This window comes from Lagenorhynchus albirostris, chromosome 7, assembly GCF_949774975.1.
Source record: "Lagenorhynchus albirostris chromosome 7, mLagAlb1.1, whole genome shotgun sequence".
Classification (NCBI taxonomy): Eukaryota; Metazoa; Chordata; class Mammalia; order Artiodactyla; family Delphinidae; genus Lagenorhynchus; species Lagenorhynchus albirostris.
The window spans coordinates 13,886,886-13,904,137 of NC_083101.1; the positions used below are offsets into that span (position 1 = coordinate 13,886,886).

General features: G+C 49.4%; 1 protein-coding gene across 1 annotated transcript in view; it reads left to right on the top strand.

Annotated features, from left to right (window-relative positions):
- The first annotated feature begins 3,665 nt into the window (after positions 1-3,665).
- The window catches only part of PHF19 (PHD finger protein 19), a 54,430-nt gene continuing 40,843 nt past the window's right edge, over positions 3,666-17,252 (top strand). Inside the window, exons 1-2 of the mRNA XM_060154477.1 lie at positions 3,666-5,009; positions 6,088-6,193. The gene's annotated coding sequence lies outside the window, so the exon portion shown is untranslated. The remainder of the gene's footprint in view (positions 5,010-6,087; positions 6,194-17,252) is intronic.

The following is a 17,252-nucleotide window of genomic DNA, read 5'->3' on the forward strand; positions in this document are numbered from 1 at the left end:
GAGGCTGACTTGCTTCCTTGATGTGTGTAGAAACAAAGGTCTGGCCCAGCAAGTGATGGGGACATCTGTCTCAAAGCTGGTATCCTGGCCAAAAAAAAAAAATCATCCCTACTCACTAAGGCAACAAGCGATTTGTGGGACAAGCACTACTAGGGACAAATATCACTCTGTCCCTTTCATCGCTTATATCTAATGGGAAAAGACACATACTCTCTTCAGACACTGTGAGCTGCAGCCATTCTTTCGGTAAAGCTTTATTGAGACCTACTGTGCTGGCCCCTAGGGTGTGGGGAACGGTAAGATGTGCACCCTACCCTCAAGAAACTCTTAGTGCAGTGGGTGAAACAGGTATAAGTAGCTCATTGAAACTGATACATAAGAGAGGCTCAGAGACAGCACAGGAACTCAGATCCGTTGGTTGAAGCACGGAGGGCTTCCTGGAAGAGGTGGCCTGTAAACTCACCCTTAAAATATTTTCGAGATGCAGAGAATAGGGCTGTGAGGGACAGTAAAGACCCAGAGTTGGGATGCAGTCTTGCCCTCAGGTAAGGTCTGGGAGGCGGAACCGTGGAGGGGAAGGCAGGAAGGCAGGATGGGCTGGAGCACAGAAGGCATCTAAGGTGGTCCCAACTGCCCGAAAGTAGCAGCACTGGGTGGGAGGTTCCCAAATCAACCTGCGTGTGACCTTTCAGGCTGTTAACAGCAGGATGAAACGATGATTTGAAACCGTTAACTAATTTACCTTCCACCAAAGCCCTATGTTAAGTGCACCAAACACCTGATGTCTTACCTCTTACAGACGATTCAAGAGGAGGGGAGGCAAGATGCAGGCAAAGCTGCTGTTTCATTGGCTCCTCACAAAACCCTTGTGAGGCAAGCATCGTGTAATCCCCTTTTAGAGACCGGGAAGCTGAGGCTAGAGAGGCCCGGTGCCCTGCCTAATGTCAGGTGGGAGAAGGGGAGGCAGTGGAATTCGAAGCCAGGTCTTTGCTTCTAGTTACTTTCCTTCGTTTAGATTGACGAGGAATCTTCAGTTCCTTTTGTGTCTTCAGCCAAGATGAAGTCACATCTTTATGGGAAGCCCTGGGAGGCAACGGGTCCCTCTGCTCCCAGCCAGAGGGCCTGCCCGTGGGAACCACAACGTCACCCCGATGGTGCCCAGGGGGGCGCGTGAGCACAGTCAGCAAAGGGAACGTTTGCTGTCACCTGGCGGCTCACAGGCCTCCTTGGGGGTGTCCACAGGTGATCCTTGGACCACCCTGAGCCATATGGACGACTATTTATGCCTTTAATTGTTCATTTCTGATTGTAAGAGACACATACTCATGGTAGAAAAACTGGAAAACTACAAATGTAGTATACAAAAGGAAGTAAAAATCAGTCATGAGCCCAGTGTCCAGAGAGTACTACTAGAAACATTTTAATAAATATTCTATGTCTTTTTGAAACAGTAGACACACACACACACACACACACACACGCACACACACACATGGACTTTTAAAAATGCATTTAAATCATACTAATTACAGCCTTATGCTCTCCTTTGTTCACTTAACACCCCCTTATCCCATTCTTCCGTTAGCCCCTGTTCATAGGCGAAGCCACGGAAACTAAGAAGAGGGAGATAATGTGTTCAAGCCCAATCTGAATCAGTGGTGGAATCAGGATTCACACTTTCGATGTGATTCGCACTCAGATGGAGAAACTGAGGCACCAAGCGGATCAGCCTGTCTGAGGTCACGTGACTGCAGGGCTCCTGGACTCTTCTCTGCCTTTCATCTGGTGTCTGGGCAGGGCTGCCGGAGATCTCAGGAGAGGATTTGCTCTGTGGGTCTGAAAGAGACCGTGGGTCCAGAAGCCAGTGGGCGGGACGCTGTGCCCACCTGCGCCTGGGAGAGTGATGCTTCCTGTGCTTTCAAGCAGCTGTACCCCAGTGGAGCAGACAGGACCCACTTCCCCTTACTGACCCCCGCTCCCCTACTGAGCTCCAGAGCAGAGACTTGCTAAGCCTCAGTTTCTACTTCTGCATGAAGGTGAAAATCCTAGCCTCACAGTGCTGCTATGAGGATGCCAAGGTTGTAGAAACCACTAGTTTTGGACACTGTGGGGTCCCAGTCTAATGATAACAGAAACAAGGGTCCCAAACAGTCATGGAGTGCCGAGCCTACCGGCAGACACTGAGCTGAGGGCTCACAGGCATCATTGCATGAAACTTGCATGAAAACCCCAAGAGGAGGTGTGATGATTATCACCCCTATTTTATAGAGGAGGAAACCCAGGCTCTGAGAGGTAAAAATCACCCACCCAAGGTCACACAAGTGCCGGGAGCCAGGACTTGGACCCAGATCAGTCCATGCCAGATTCAAACCCTTAGTCCTTGACGTGATCAGCATAATGTGGAAATGGTACAGAAAAAGGTGAGATCGGTTTTAGGTCTGCGCAGACTGCAGGTTCATTTTTAAACAAGCATAACGATGAGACCGACAGCTTACTGAGCACCTACTTTACTTGCATTACCTGCAAGTACCACCCTTAATATTGATAACTGACCTAGGAGGAAGGCACTGTTGTCCTCACTTTATAGATGAAGAAACAAGCTCAGAGAGGCCAGGCAACTTCCCCAAGGTTACACAGCTAGTAGGCAGGTCTCTGCCTCCACAGTGAGAGGTTTTACCCATGGTGGTGTCCTCTCCAGTGCTTTGGGGAGCAGGAGAGGGTCAGATGGATGTGATGTCCCTTCTGGACCAGCCACCAGCCCGTCTTCTCCAGGGGAGATGGGCCTGCCTGGAGCACTCCACCTGGCGGGACCTCTTGGGTAGGATTGACACCGGCCACGGGGAGGGGGAAGGACGAAATCAGGGGAGCTGCTGGGGGGCCACTGAGCCTTTGCCAGGAGCTGGATCTCATTTGCTGCCTTGGCATCTGGGACTTGCGTTCGTTTAAGCAAAGCACATTCATGTGGCACAGAGTTTGGGGACCATTCCAGAGAGGCTGGGATATTACAGTCATCTGGCTGATGACATTTCTTCCTTTTCAGGTCCTTTCCTCAACTCCCACCTGTCTCAAGGCATTTCTTCCGTAGAAAATCCGGGGTGTATGGTGCGAATGTCATCATAGCTGTCCCAGCCAATCCTGGTAAGGCAGGGAGGTGAAGGTCACCCAGCAGGTCAGTGGCTCGGCTATGGTGGCCTGTGATTCCTCTCTGGTGGGAGGAGGTCAGCTGAGTCATCGTCCCTCCCTGCCTGTTGCTCTCACCCTCCTGCCGCCCTCTGGGCAGTTGGATCCATTCTTCCAGCAGTAGGGCCCCTGTTCTCTTTGTACAGATGAAAAGCAGGAGCTCAGAGAAGAGCAACTCCCTCGGGGCAGCCAGGTGCCTAGAGGCAGAGCCTGCTAGGACCTGGGTCTGCTGCCACACACCCCTGCCCTTGGGCTGTACCCACTAACTTGTCGATTTCAATATTGAAGGTTCTCTCTATGGAAACAACTGATTTCTATCCCCGCTTCCTCTCACAAGCACAGCTCCATCTGGGGAGAAATCCCAGGGCTGGCAATGGAGTGGAATCCACCTGGGACACGGGTGTCTGGGACTGGGGGGGTGGGAGAAAAGCTCCTCTCTGCTGCTACTGTGCCCCCTGGGGAGCTGCCTGCCCCTCAGATGTCTCCTGGGGGTGGGGTGGGGGTATGAGTGCACTCCCAACCCCCTAGACCATTGAGTGTCCGGTGTTCAGCCTGCCCCGGACTCTGTACTCTTTCTGTGGGACCTTGGGCCAGTCACCTGCCATCTCTGAGCTCACGTTCCCAGGATTTCCCTGGCGGTCCAGTGGTTAAGACTCCGCACTCCCAATGCAGGGGGCATGGGTTCGATCCTTGGTCAGGGAAGATCCCACATGCTGCATGGTGTGGCAAAACAACAACAACAACAAAAAAAAAAACACAAAGGCAAATCTGAGCTCACGTTCCCATCTGCATAGTGGACAGGTGGGTGGGGACAGATACAGTGCTGACCATGTGGGATTCTGGGCGCAAAGAGCCAGACCGAAGGAGGCCCTCTTCCCCACGGCACGTGAGCAGCATGCCCTGGTCAGGGCATGCAGATCACTTCAGACTGTCTCCCCGCAGCCTCTCACTTGCATTTGGTCAAGAGCAGCTGTTGGAGTCCAATAGTCCAGTTCAAGTCCCAGCTCTGTCACTTAGTAGCTGTGTGTCCTTGGGCAAGTTCTTTAACTTCTCTGTGCCTCCATTTCCCCAAGTGTTAAAAGGTGATGATAAATTCCTACCTTGTAGGGATGTGTGGGAATGAAGCAAGCCAACACATGGCAGGAACTTCGATGGAGCCCCTAGTGTGAGCGGCGTGTAGTATTCCTGCTACAATTACTACCAAGGTCTTAACCCTCAAGCTCCAGCCCACTGAGGAGCCGTGAGTCAAGGCCATACAGCTCTCTTCCCACTAGCCCTGGCTCTGTCTCCCGATCGCTGATCCACCAGAGGCCAGCTCCTTACCCTGTGGGGCCTCAGTGACCTCATGTAGAAAATGACACTTGGACTTCACTCTGGGTCGCGAGACACAGCACAGAGCTGACACTTAGGAGACAATCACGAACAGATCTTCCACAGGCTGGGTGCTGTGCACCTCTGAGGGTGTTTCTGCAAAGCCCAGCGTCATCAGGACTTGAGGGGGAGGGAACGTGCACCCCTTCCTCCCTCTGGCATGGACCTGCCTAAACCGTGTGTTGGGCTATTAAGATCCAGAGAGTTCCTTTTTTCATTGCAGTCAGGTGTTTTCAGAGCCTCACCACTCACTGATGCCGGCACCAGTTCCTTCCGGCCCAGAGGCCTCTTTGCGGCTCCGCAGGACAGCCCTGCCCTCTGCCCAATGTCCAGGGTGGAGCTGGAAGGCTGGCAGGGGGGTAGAGCCTGACACAGATGGAGGCCACCCTGCGATCCTGCTCTACTCCTGCCTCTCGCCCTGGCTTCTGCCAGCCCGCCGGCCCTGCCCACCGGTGCAGGTGAGAGTTTGAATCACGAATAGTTTGTCTTTGGGCTTCTGTGAAGACAGGGAAGGGATCCCCAGAATCTTAGGTCTCAGGGGGCTGTGAGCATCTCTGGTCTAACCCCTGTCACCCACTGTGCAGATGGGCACAGGGAGGCCAAGGAACGTGCCCAGGTTTGCACAGCCAGCCAGCAGGGGACCCAGGCTCCTTCACCCAGGCCTGGAAGAGCGCTTACCTGGCCCCTGCCCTGACCAGAACACAGTCCCCACAGGAGGAGCAGAGCTTAGGGAGGGCCAAGCCTGGAGGAGGTCACTTTTCAGGAAACGGCTAAGGGCGCCTTGTCAACCGGGGGAAGGCCTGCCTCCTGAGGCCCGAGACTTGGTTCTAGAAGTGGGAAAGGGGAAAGATGGAAAGACGGGATTGACACCCTCCGAGGTGCCCAGAGCACTGCAGGCCAGGGAGGTAGAGGGTGCAGCCAGCCTTCGCCCTGGAGGGAGACCATAAACACCTGTGCCCAGGTGTCATCCTGACCTTCTTTTACACAACCCTCTAGCTCTTCACAGAGCACATTCACACCTAGGAAGTCCTTTGATCTCACAACAGCCCTGACAATATGCCATCACTATTTGCATTTTATAAGTGAGGAAACTCAGACGGATGGGCAGTGTGATGTGACAGGGAACAGTTTTCCCACTGGATCCCCACCCTGGCTCAGCTACCACCTCACTGGGGACCTCTGGCAAGCCTCTTCTCCACTCTGGGCCTCAGTTTTCCCATCTGTAAAATGGGGCAGCTGAGAACCCAATGGCCTCTGAGAACCCTCCTGGTATTCAATTCTCTTACCACAGGGCAGCAGCCCCTCCAACCTGCCAATTGAACTGCCCCCCATTTTACAGTTAAATAAGCATGGATGTGCCTCCTAGCTTGTTGCATTTTCCCAGGCTTGGGTTACCGTCAACCTCACTTTACACGCAAGGTAAATATGGACAACCAGGACGTGAATTGACTTGCCTGAGATCCCACAGGGGCTTAGTGACTGAGCAGGAGGGTGAAGGTAGAAGCTCTAACTAGATTTTTCCCCTTACTTCCCTAGAGCAATACTGTCCAGTTCAGCAGCCGCTGACACGCGGGGCTGTAAAGTGTGTGTGGCCAGCTGAATAACGCTCTCCAAAGATGTCTACACCCTAATCCTCAGATCTGTGAGTATGCTACTTTACATGGCAAAAGGGACTTTGCAGATGTGATTAAGGATCTTGAGATGGGGAGGTTATCCTGGATTATTTGGGCAGGCCCAATATCATCATAAGGGTCCTATAAGAGGGAGTCGAGGGTAAGAGTCAGAGAAGGCAAAGTGACAAGTAAAGCAGAGGGAGAGAAGATGTGACAACAGAAGCAGTTTGGGATATGCACTTTGAAGATGGAGGAAGGGATGGATGGATGGGTGGGTGGGTGGGTGGATGGATGGATGGATGGCTGGATGGATGGATGGATGGAAGGAGGGCTGGAGAAGACAAGGAACGAATTCTCCCCTGGAGTCTCCAGGACGAACACAACCCTGCCAACATCTTGATTTTAGCCCCCTGAGACTCATTTCCAACTTTCTAACCTCCAGAACTGTAAGATAATAAATCCATACTGTTTCAAAGCACTAAGTGTTAATGTGTTACAGCGGTGGTCGAAGACTAACATGGCACTTGACGTGACCACTCCAAATTGAGATGAACCATGAGTCCTAAAATACGTAACATATTTAAAAAATATAAGTTTATTTTTTAATTTATGTTTGGCTGCGTTGGGTCTTCGTTGCTGTGTGTGGGCTTTCTCTAGTTGCAGAGCATGGGGGGTCTACTCTTGTTGTGGTGCGCAGGCTTCTCATTGCGGTGGCTTCTCTTGTTGCGTAGCACGGGCTCTAGGCGCGCGGGCTTCAGTAGTTGTGGCACACGGGCTCAGTAGTTGTGGCTCGCGGGCTCTAGAGTGCAGGCTCAGTAGTTGTGGCGCACGGGCTTAGTTGCTCTGCGGCATGTGGGATCTTCCTGGACCAGGGTTCGAACTCATGTACCCTGCATTGGCAGGCGGATTCTTAACCACTGCGCCATCAGGGAAGTCCTACATACCATATTTTGAAGACTTAGTATGAGAAAGAGAATTTCATTGATTTCCTTAATATTTTTATATTGATGACATGTTGAAATGATCAACATTTCATATTTTAGATTAAATAAAATTTATTAAAAGTAATTTCCCCTGATTTTTTTTAATGTTTGTATTAGGAAATTGACAATTACATGTGTAGCTCACATTATATGTCTACTGAACATCCCTAGAGGACTTTTCTCATCGCCCTGATGAAGGAGTAGTCTCCACCCCTCTGTTGTAGCTGGGGATGGGGCCTTGCACTGAGTAATGGAATCACACACCCCCACACACACACACACACACACACACACACACACACACACACACACACACACACACACTGCAGGTGAGGGACCTTGGTGGTGGGCGAGTGTCCTGGCCCCCCCTCGCCACTCCCATCTGCCTGGGCTGAGCCCTGCCTCTGGGCCAACCCATGTCCCTGCTAGATGTGACTTCTATTTTTAGCAGCTGTACTCGCTGGCTCCGCATAGCTAGCTCCGAGGCTTGCTGGGTGGGGGCCAGCCCCAGGCTTGCCCTCTCCCTGCCAACGGCGGTCTCAGGAGGAGCTGACACCCTGGTGATGGGGCCTCTCAGGGCGCGTAAGTCAGCCTTGCAACATCCCTGGCAAGGAAATACTATCATAATCTGTACGTTTTCTGTGACGAGGCCGAGGCTCAGAGGTCTCTCCAAGCGAGGAGGGGGCAGAGCTGAGTCAGTCTTCCTCCCTAAGGCCTGACCTGCTCAGGGACTCGAGGAAGTCACCAATTCTTGGGTGGCATTTCTCTGGAGCGTTTTCTACCTTGGAAAGTATTCTAAGCCAGAGAAAAGGAGAGAATCCATTTGGAAGGAGGGAGGGAGGTGGATGAAGCTTCCAGGTGTGCAGCTGACATCTCCTGTTGCAGTGGGTCCCAGTAATGAAAGCACCCACACGTATGGAAAGGCAACACAACACGAAAACCAGGATTGCCCTGTGGTTAGAACTCAGGTGCCGGCCTCTAGAACACCCGGGTTTCGATGCTGCCTGTCTGCTGGAGCCCTCAGCCTCGGTCTCCTCCACTGCACAATCGGCGTAGGAGGGGTCAGAGGACAAAATGAGGTCATGAACATAAGTGCCCAGCCCCGAGCCAGGCACTGGGGAGCCCACCTCAGTAAACAATCGTTATTGTTAGTATTTACCAAGGGCTTACTGTGTCCTCTCAGCAAAACATCCCAACAATTCATGAGGTTACTGTTGTCATCATCCCCATTTAACAGATGAAGAAACTGAGGCTGAGGGAGGTGAGGTCACTTTTCAAGGTCACATCTGGTGAGAGGCAGAGCTAGGAATTTTTTGGTAACAGCTTTAGGAAGGTATAATTAAGATATAATGCACATACCATACAATTCACCCATTTAAAGTGTACAATTCAATGGCATTTATATATATATTTCTCATTCTTTGGTAGAACCCTAACTGATACAGTTGCAGTCTACAAGACTTGTTTTTAGTTTTAAATACTGTTCTATTTTCCAAATATAAATTTGTTAGGGAATTCCCTGGTGGTCCAGTGGTTAGGACTCTGTGCTTCCACTGCAGGGGGCCCGGGTCCACTCCCTCATGCCGCCATTACAGCCAATAAATAAATAAATAAATAAATAAATAAATAAATAAATAAAAACAAAATAAAATAAATATAAATTTGTTTTTAAATGAACAAAATACATAATCATTTAAAATAATATAAAGGTAGGGTGCATTTTATGGTAAGTAAATTATATTTCAATAAGCCATTAAAATAATAATATTAAAGTGATAACTGCTCATTATTGTTATTTTTTTTTGCGGTACGCGGGCCTCTCACTGTTGTGGCCTCTCCCGTTGCAGAGCACAGGCTCCGGACACACAGGCTCAGCGGCCATGACCCATGGGCCTAGCTGCTCCGCGGCATGTGGGATCTTCCTGGACCGGGGCAAGAACCCGTGTCTCCTGCATCAGCAGGCGGACTCTCAACCACCGCGCCACCAGGGAAGCCCTGGAGTTTTATTTCTTATTGTTTAAAATGTCCCCATTCAAATAAGGTCTGTAGTTTCTTTTTTATTTTTAACTTATTTTATTTATTTGGGCTGCCTCGGGTCTGAGTCGTGGCATGTGGGATCTTAGCTCCCCCACCAGGGGAACCCGTGTCCCCTGCATTGGAAGGCGGATTCTTAACCAATGGACCGCCAGGGAAGTCCCAGTTCTGTAGTTTCTTTTTTTTTTTTTTAACATCTTTATTGGAGTATAATTGCTTTGCATCGTTGTGTTAGTCGCTGCTGTATAACAAAGTGAATCAGCTATACATATACATATATCCCCATATCCCCTCCCTCTTGCGTCTCCCTCCCACCCTCCCTATCCCACCCCTCTAGGTGGTTACAAAGCACCAAGCTTATCTCCCTGTGCCATGCACCTGCTTCCCACTAGCTATCTATTTTACATTTGGTAGTGTATATATGTCAGTGCCACTCTCTCACTTCGTCTCAGTTTACCCTTCCCCCTCCCTGTGTCCTCAAGTCCGTTCTCTACATCTGCATCTTTATTCCTGTCCTGACCCTAGGTTCTTCAGAACCTTTTTTTTTTTTTTTATTCTCTATATATGTGTTAGCATACGGTATTTGTTTTTCTCTTTCTGACTTACTTCACTCTGTATGACAGCCTCTAGGTCCATCCACCTCACTACAAATAACTCAATTTCATTTCTTTTTATGGCTGAGTAATATTCCATTACATATATGTGCCAGGTCTGTAGTTTCTTAATAGTGTCATACCAGCTTCAATTCCTTGGTTTTGAAAATGCACTATGGTTATGTAAGAGGCTATGATTAGGGAAAACTATGTGATGGGGTACACAAGAATTCTGTACTATTTTTGTAACTTTATGTGAGTCAAATTATTTCCAAATACAATGTTAAAAAAGGTTTTTTTAAGTTTAAAAGTATTTATTTAGATTTTCTTCTAAGTTTTATGGACTCATATTTTAACTCTTTCTCCATCAGAAATCTATTTGATATAAAGTGAGAGATGAGACTGACTTAATTCTTTTCCAGATGGCTGGCCAATTGTCTTAGCCTTGAGGTTGAATCAATCTTCCTTTACCTGGTGATTTGGTCACCACCTTTATTACACACTGAAGCCTGTAAATGAGAAGGACTGTTTCCGGGCTATTTTTCTTCTTCTGATCCATTACCATTTCTTATGTCCTTACCATGCTGTTTTTGATTACTAAAGTTTCAGAGTATGTTTTAAAATGTGACATGACAGGTGTTGGTTTCCTTCACACATCAAATTAACCCTTTTTTTGTAATTGTATTTTTCAACATTTTTTGACTTTTTATTCTTGCAGATGGAACAAACATGATAAAAAATATTTCAGAGATTTTTATGGGAGTCTCATTAAACTTGCAAATTACCTTGATAAAAGTTGACATCTTTACAACATCCAGTTTTCCTGTCCAAGACCACAGTAGGAATGAAGCTTCATTTATTTATCTTTTTCTGTTTCTCAGTAAAGATATGTGGCTGTCTTCTTATCAGTCTTTCACATTTCTTGTTAAGGTTAGTTATTGATATGTTATGACCGAAAATTTTTAAACTTATGCTTTCTAATTGGTTATGTTAGTATGTAGGGTGGTACAGATGTATAGGATGGTGACTGCCTTTTATATCCAGTCACCTTGCTGAATTCTCTTATTTATTCTGGTAGCTCTTTCAGTTAATTTTACTGCTTTTCAAGATGGACAAACAAATCCTGTTTAAATCAGCATAATTTTTGACTCTTTTACAAACAGCAGCAAACGCTGAAGCCACAAGGATCATCTGATGGATAAACATAAGCAAGTTACTTATCATCTATGGACTTCAGTTCCCTTATAAGGAAAAAAATGGAAACAATGCTAATACATAAAATAACTATCTATCTTGTTGAGGTGCTAGGAGTATTCAGTAAAATAAGATATTTAATATAATCTCCAATTTCAGAATCCTTAAGAAGTGGTAGTCTTTTTCCTAAGTCACCTCCTTGCTTCACATTATGGCAATGGCTAAAACTTTCAGATCAACGTTGAATAATAGTATTGGGTTCTATTCTTTTTTTTTTTTTTTTTTTTTTTGCGGTACGCGGGCCTCTCACTGTTGTGGCCTCTCCCGTTGCGGAGCACAGGCTCTGGACGCGCAGGCTCAGCGGCCATGGCTCACAGGCCCAGCCGCTCCGCGGCATGGGGGATCCTCCCAGACTGGGGCCCGAACCCGTGTCCCCTGCATCAGCAGGCGGACTCTCAACCACTGCGCCACCAGGGAAGCCCTGGGTTCTATTCTTTATTGAGTTCCTAATTTTGATGGGAGGACTTTCACGGTTTTACCCAAAGAGCCTATTAATCAAGCCATCATGCCTCTAGAGCTATTTCATAAACACAACATGAAAATCACCGACTCCTCTTTAAGGCAATTGTTCTCCCTTAAATCTGAAAGCTCAGAACTTCTGACAAGTTTGTTATTTATACATCAATAAAACTGGGGGGAGAATTTTTAAGGTTGCTGGAGGTTTCTGTGCCTTGTTTTCTTAACGGGTCAGTTCCTTACTTTACGAGTCTGAGGAACTCTGGGATCTGAGTGAGGACAAACCCCAGGAAGTCAGGGTAGATTAAAGCTTCAGCGGGACTTCCCTCCCTCTGGAGCTTGGATAGAAAGGGCACTGGACCTGGAATCCTTTAACCTGCTTTCAGATCCTTACCCTTGCTGGCTGTGAGACCTTGGGCAAGTCACATCACCATCTCTGAGCCCAACTGCCCTCATGGGCAAAGATGGGTGACACAGTTCCCAACTGGTGGGGTAAGAGGGGCAGCTGGATGACACATGTGAGGTCCAGACACACAGAAGATTCCCAGGAACGTTAACTGAAGCCGAGTGCTCTGGGGGATTGTGTGCTGGGCTTATTTAAGAGGAAGAATCCCTAAAGCCTTCTACCAATAAGTTGTTTATTAGGTGTTCACTCATCAAATCCTCCCAACATCTATGTTCCTGGCACTGGGCTAGTCTTGGCAATCAGTGTTCAACATCCCAGCACAGGGCAGAGGGGAAACAGACAGTAAATGAGCCCAAATAAATGTGCCTTCCTGCAGGGAGGGGCTGGCAAGGGCCTAATGGGGGAGCGGCTGATTGCCAGAGTCCGTCCCCCTCCCTTGGTCCCCTGGGTCGGGCCAGGCCGCCAGCACCTGCAGCCATATGGAATGCATCGAGCAGCTCCAGCATTCCAAACACGCGGTTCTGCTCTCCCAGGCGCCTTTTCCTGAACCGTGCCACGCCTTCTGCAGGCAGCCAGGGCCTCAGTGCCCAATACGAGGGCCTCCCCGAGGCTGCCTTCCACCTGTGCAATGTCAAGGTCAGCGGGGGGGTGGCGGGTGTCCCCGATGCTCTGTAGCTGCTCCTCCACGGCCCTGGCAGGGACTGGTAGGCGGCCTGGAGAGAAGAGACCAAGTGGCCCCAGGGGCCGCTGGAATCACAGCATCTGGTTGCTTTGTTGTAGAAAAGTAGTAGAAACATTTAAAATAAAAATTCTACTGTATAGCACAGGGAACTATATTCAATATGCTGTGATAAACCATAATGGAAAAGAATATGAAAAATTATATATATATATATTAACTGAGCACTTTGCTGCACAGCAGTAATTAACACAACATTGTAAATCAGCTATACTTCAATTTCTTAAAAAAGAAATAATGAAATAAAATTAAATTAAAAATCCTCAATTGGGCATGCAGGTCCCCCACAAATCTTTCTAATCAGGTTTCCCGTAACTTTGTCTTACTTCCCCTCCTTGACAGCGTCAGGAGTCTTGGGGTACATGATTGATTCTGGGCCTATCACAGAGCAGTGTCAGGTCATACTTGACCCTCAGTGGTTGGTTTGATGAATGACTGGGTGAGGGATGGCTGAGCACCAACCATGTGCGGGCATAAGTCCCACACTAAGCTCACTTCCCTGACAGAAGGCCCCTGACTTAAGCATGGTCCCTGTTTACAGAGGAGGTGACTCAGGCTCAGAACTGGAATCCAGGCTTCGCCCTTCCCTCCACTCCAGAGGTCTGCAAACCGCCACTCACCTGAACCAGGCTGGGGGCTTGTTGAAACAGAGTGCTAGGGGAATTTCCTGGCGGCCCAGTGATTAGGAGTTTGAGCTTCCACTGCCAGGGACCCAGGTTTGATCTCTGGTCAGGGAACTAAGATCCCACAAGCCGCGTGGCATGGCCAAAAAAATTAATTAATTAAAAAAAAATAACAGTGCTGGGTCCACCCCCAGATTTTTATTTTATTTTATTTTTATTTTTTGCGGTACGCGGGCCTCTCACTGCTGTGGCCTCTCCCGTTGCGGAGGCTCCGGACGCGCAGGCTCAGCGGCCATGGCTCACGGGCCCAGCCGCTCCGCGGCATGTGGGATCCTCCCGGACCGGGGCACGAACCCGCGTCCCCTGCATCGGCAGGTGGACTCTCAACCACTGCGCCACCAGGGAAGCCCCACCCCCAGATTTTTAAATTCAGTGGTTCTGGGGTGGAGCCAGAGAATTTGCATTTGTCACACGTTCCCAGTTAATGCTGCTGCTCTTGGTCCAGGACCACACTTTGGGAAGCTCTGCCTACACTATGGTGCCCCCTCTGAATAAATTTTCAGCAATTAGGGAGACGTGACATTCACCATGGGCCACTTTCCATGGCAAGGATGTATGGTGAGCCGCCTTCCCTATACCGATAGTAGAGGGTTCCATTCCTGACTGTTCCACCTGCAGGGGAATGCCCCGCTCCCCCATACTACGTTCAGTCATCTGAGTGCTCCTCCTGGACACCACAGGGCACGGACTTCCTAAAGTGGGGTGCGTCCATTGAGCAAAGAGAGCAAGTGATTGTCGATGATGAATTTGCTTCCTTAAGTGACCATCAGGAGAGGGGACAGTCAGAGCTAAAGAAGGAGCTGGAAGGCTTGGAGAAAACTGACAGCGGCTTCCAAGAAAGGGATATACAGGATGGCTGGAGAGTTGAGTAATGTGGAAGGCAGGACAGGAGCTGAGCGTGCTGGGAAGAGAGTGATGGGGCAGCTGCAGACTTGGAGAGGAAGCTACCTGCATCACCGCTGAAACCAGGGGTGCCCGGGGCCTGGTAAGCAGAGAGCTGGGACAGAGAGCTGAGGAAATCAGGGGGTTCTCGGAATGCATTTCCATTTTATTCCGCCAGTGTTTACATGTGGCTTCTTTGAGCAGAGCAAGAGTACCCTTACCCATGAGGCACACCTTATAAATTAGGCTACTAAATGATGACATCGCCACACAAGGGGGTTTTCATAATTAATAATCACAGCTGCCGTTTATTGTGTCTATTATGCACCAGGACTTTTACGTACAAAACCTCGTTCAGTCCTCCCAACAACCTCCAGAAAGTGGGTTCTGAGATTATCCCCATTTTTCAGATGAGGAAACTGAGGCTAAGGGAGCTTAAATAACTTGGCCAAGGTCCTAGTCTCTAGGAAATGACAGGGCTACTGTCTCACCATCTCTAAACCGTCACTTTCCTCTCTATCACCCTGCCCTTCATTTCCTGAACACCTGCTCCCTGCACGGCCCTGGGAGGGACCACAGATGAATCATTCAAGAAGTCACTGATTCAACAAGCTTTCTTTTTTTTCTTGTGGAGCACTTACTCTTTTGTATGGGCTTCTTTATTTATAGCATGCCTTATTCCAGAAAGCACTTAACATAACTTCTTGATGTACAAGAGAATAAAAATTTTAGAGGCGTGGTCACGTGACGGTTGCCAAATGGAAAACAGAAGCTGGAAAGGTCAGAGGAACCCGGGAATAAGACAGGCAGACAAAAGGCAGAGCTCGTGGTCCTCTGGGTTACAGGAGACAAGCCCCAAATTGTCCTCTGAGCTTTCTAGCGGCCAAAATCTAATCCCACGAGGTTCAGGGCCCATAAGATACCAACGAATCAGCGGCTGCAGGAAAACGTGACTCTTCTGGGCCCTAAGACCAGAGAGGCCTTTTCCTAGGGAGTTGGCGTGAGGAGAACATGGTGGAACGAAGGGAGCAATGTCCCCAAAAGGAGTACAGGCTGCACGTGCAGCACAGGCCCTGGGGGCTGTTTCCTGTGCTCCCCTCCATGCTGGCCCAAGTCCCAAAGCGGAAGGCAGCTCAGGGGAGAGAACACAGCGCAGGACAGGCCTGCCGGTCTCCATTCTCTGGTTTAATCCCCACACAGCGTTTATAGGAAACATTTAGAACAAACTGACAGGCTGCTAGCTACATGCAGTCCTCAGGTAAGCTCTGTTTGGATTCATTGCCAACTTTGAACTGTTAGGAAATTTCACCTAAAAAGCCAGATTTTGACGGTCTGTTTTAAAAAAAAAAGGCGGGGGGGCTTCTCTGGTGGCGCAGTGGTGGAGAGTCCACCTGCCGAGGCAGGGGACATGGGTTTGTGCCCCAGTCCGGGAGGATCCCACATGCTGCGGAGCGGCTGGGCCCGTGAGCCACAGCCGCTGAGCCTGCGCGTCCGGAGCCTGTGCTCCGCAACGGGAGAGGCCACAGCAGTGAGAGGCCCGCGTACCGCAAAAAAAAAAAAAAAAAATGGATTTGACTACATGGGACCCACATTCCCTAAGGATGAGAATTGGCTTGAGCTGAGTAGTTTTCCGATGATCCCTCCATGGTTCCCTGAGGCCCTTTTTGTTTTCAACTTCCCTACCCGGCTTTGCAAGTTGTCAGGGGCTTGCAGCCCTGGTTTGGGATATTTTGAGTTGTGTCACATTTGTGTGCGTCAGCAGCAGTCAGTAACTGTTTACAGTGCGGGGTCCCAGGCTGCGCTCCTTGGGTCTGGGGTGGGGCTCAGTCTTTCTAACAGGTATTGAGGTGCAGGCGTCTCTCCTGACGGGCTGGATGGCTGACTGGGGCCCAGGAGTGATTGTATAGCTGCTCAGCACCACCGATCCAGGGAAATGGATGAATAGTGATCCTTTGAACACAGCTTTTGGCAATTACGGTGGGGCTCTGAGTTCAAGATCACGCTCCCTGACAGATGCCCAGAGTGTAGCTCCGCTGAGTCTCTGGGGGAGTCCTGAGTCAGGTGCTGTCAATCACAGTGGTGCTTGCCCTTGGCTGCACGTTAGAACCACCTGGAGAACTTTTCAACCCATCCTCAGGCCCAGGCCACCTCCCAGACCAATTAAATCTGAATCTCTGCGGAGAACACAGGCGTCAGCGTTTTAGAGCTCCCCAGGTTATCCCAGAGGACTGCCAGGTGTGAGGCGCAGGGCTTAAAAAGGACCATGTTCTCTGGGCGAGGTCTGGTATCAGCTGGAGAGATACTGAGATGAGGAAGGCTTCTGGGAGAGCAGAGAGGATGGAGGTAAGTGGACTGTCAGGGTAAGTGTGATGGGAACTCTGGGAACCCAAATGGAGACCCCTAAGCCAGCCTGAGGGACTCAAACTCTCCACCACCCCATCCTCTGGAGGAGAGGCCTGGGCTGAATTTTGGGAATAAATACCATCCAGCCACATAAAGAAGGAGAAGGAGAATCCCAGCCAAAGCAAGGGTACAGTCCAAGACTCTGAGGCCCGAACGGAGAGGGGGAGAGATAGAGCGGAAGGTTGTCTGGTGCAGCTGAGTCAAGGGTAGGGGGAAGGAATATGAGAAGAGGCCACAGAAGCAGGAAGGGGCCAAATCACAAAAGGCCTTGCATGCCAAGCTAGGGAGATGGAATTTTGCCCTGAGGCTCAGAGGAACTTCTGGAGGGTTTTAAGTCCAAGAGTCATATGGATGAACAAATCCATAATGGGCTTGGGTTATCGAGGAGGGCTTCCTGGAGGAGGTCAGACTTGAGCTGAGGGAGGGGGGAGGATTTGGAAAGCTGGCCGGGAGGGAGAGGTGTGGGTATTCTGATCAGCTTGCTACTGTTAAAGCTCTTCAAAACCCTTCCCTCCCCCACGCCCTTTGAAACCATTTGAATCACAAGCTGCCCCTGTTTAGAGTTGTGTTTGTTGGTTATTTGAAACTTGTGGTTCTCTTTAGCAGATTCTGGGCCCCATCCTTTGACTAGGAACCAGGAAGGAATAAAGAACGC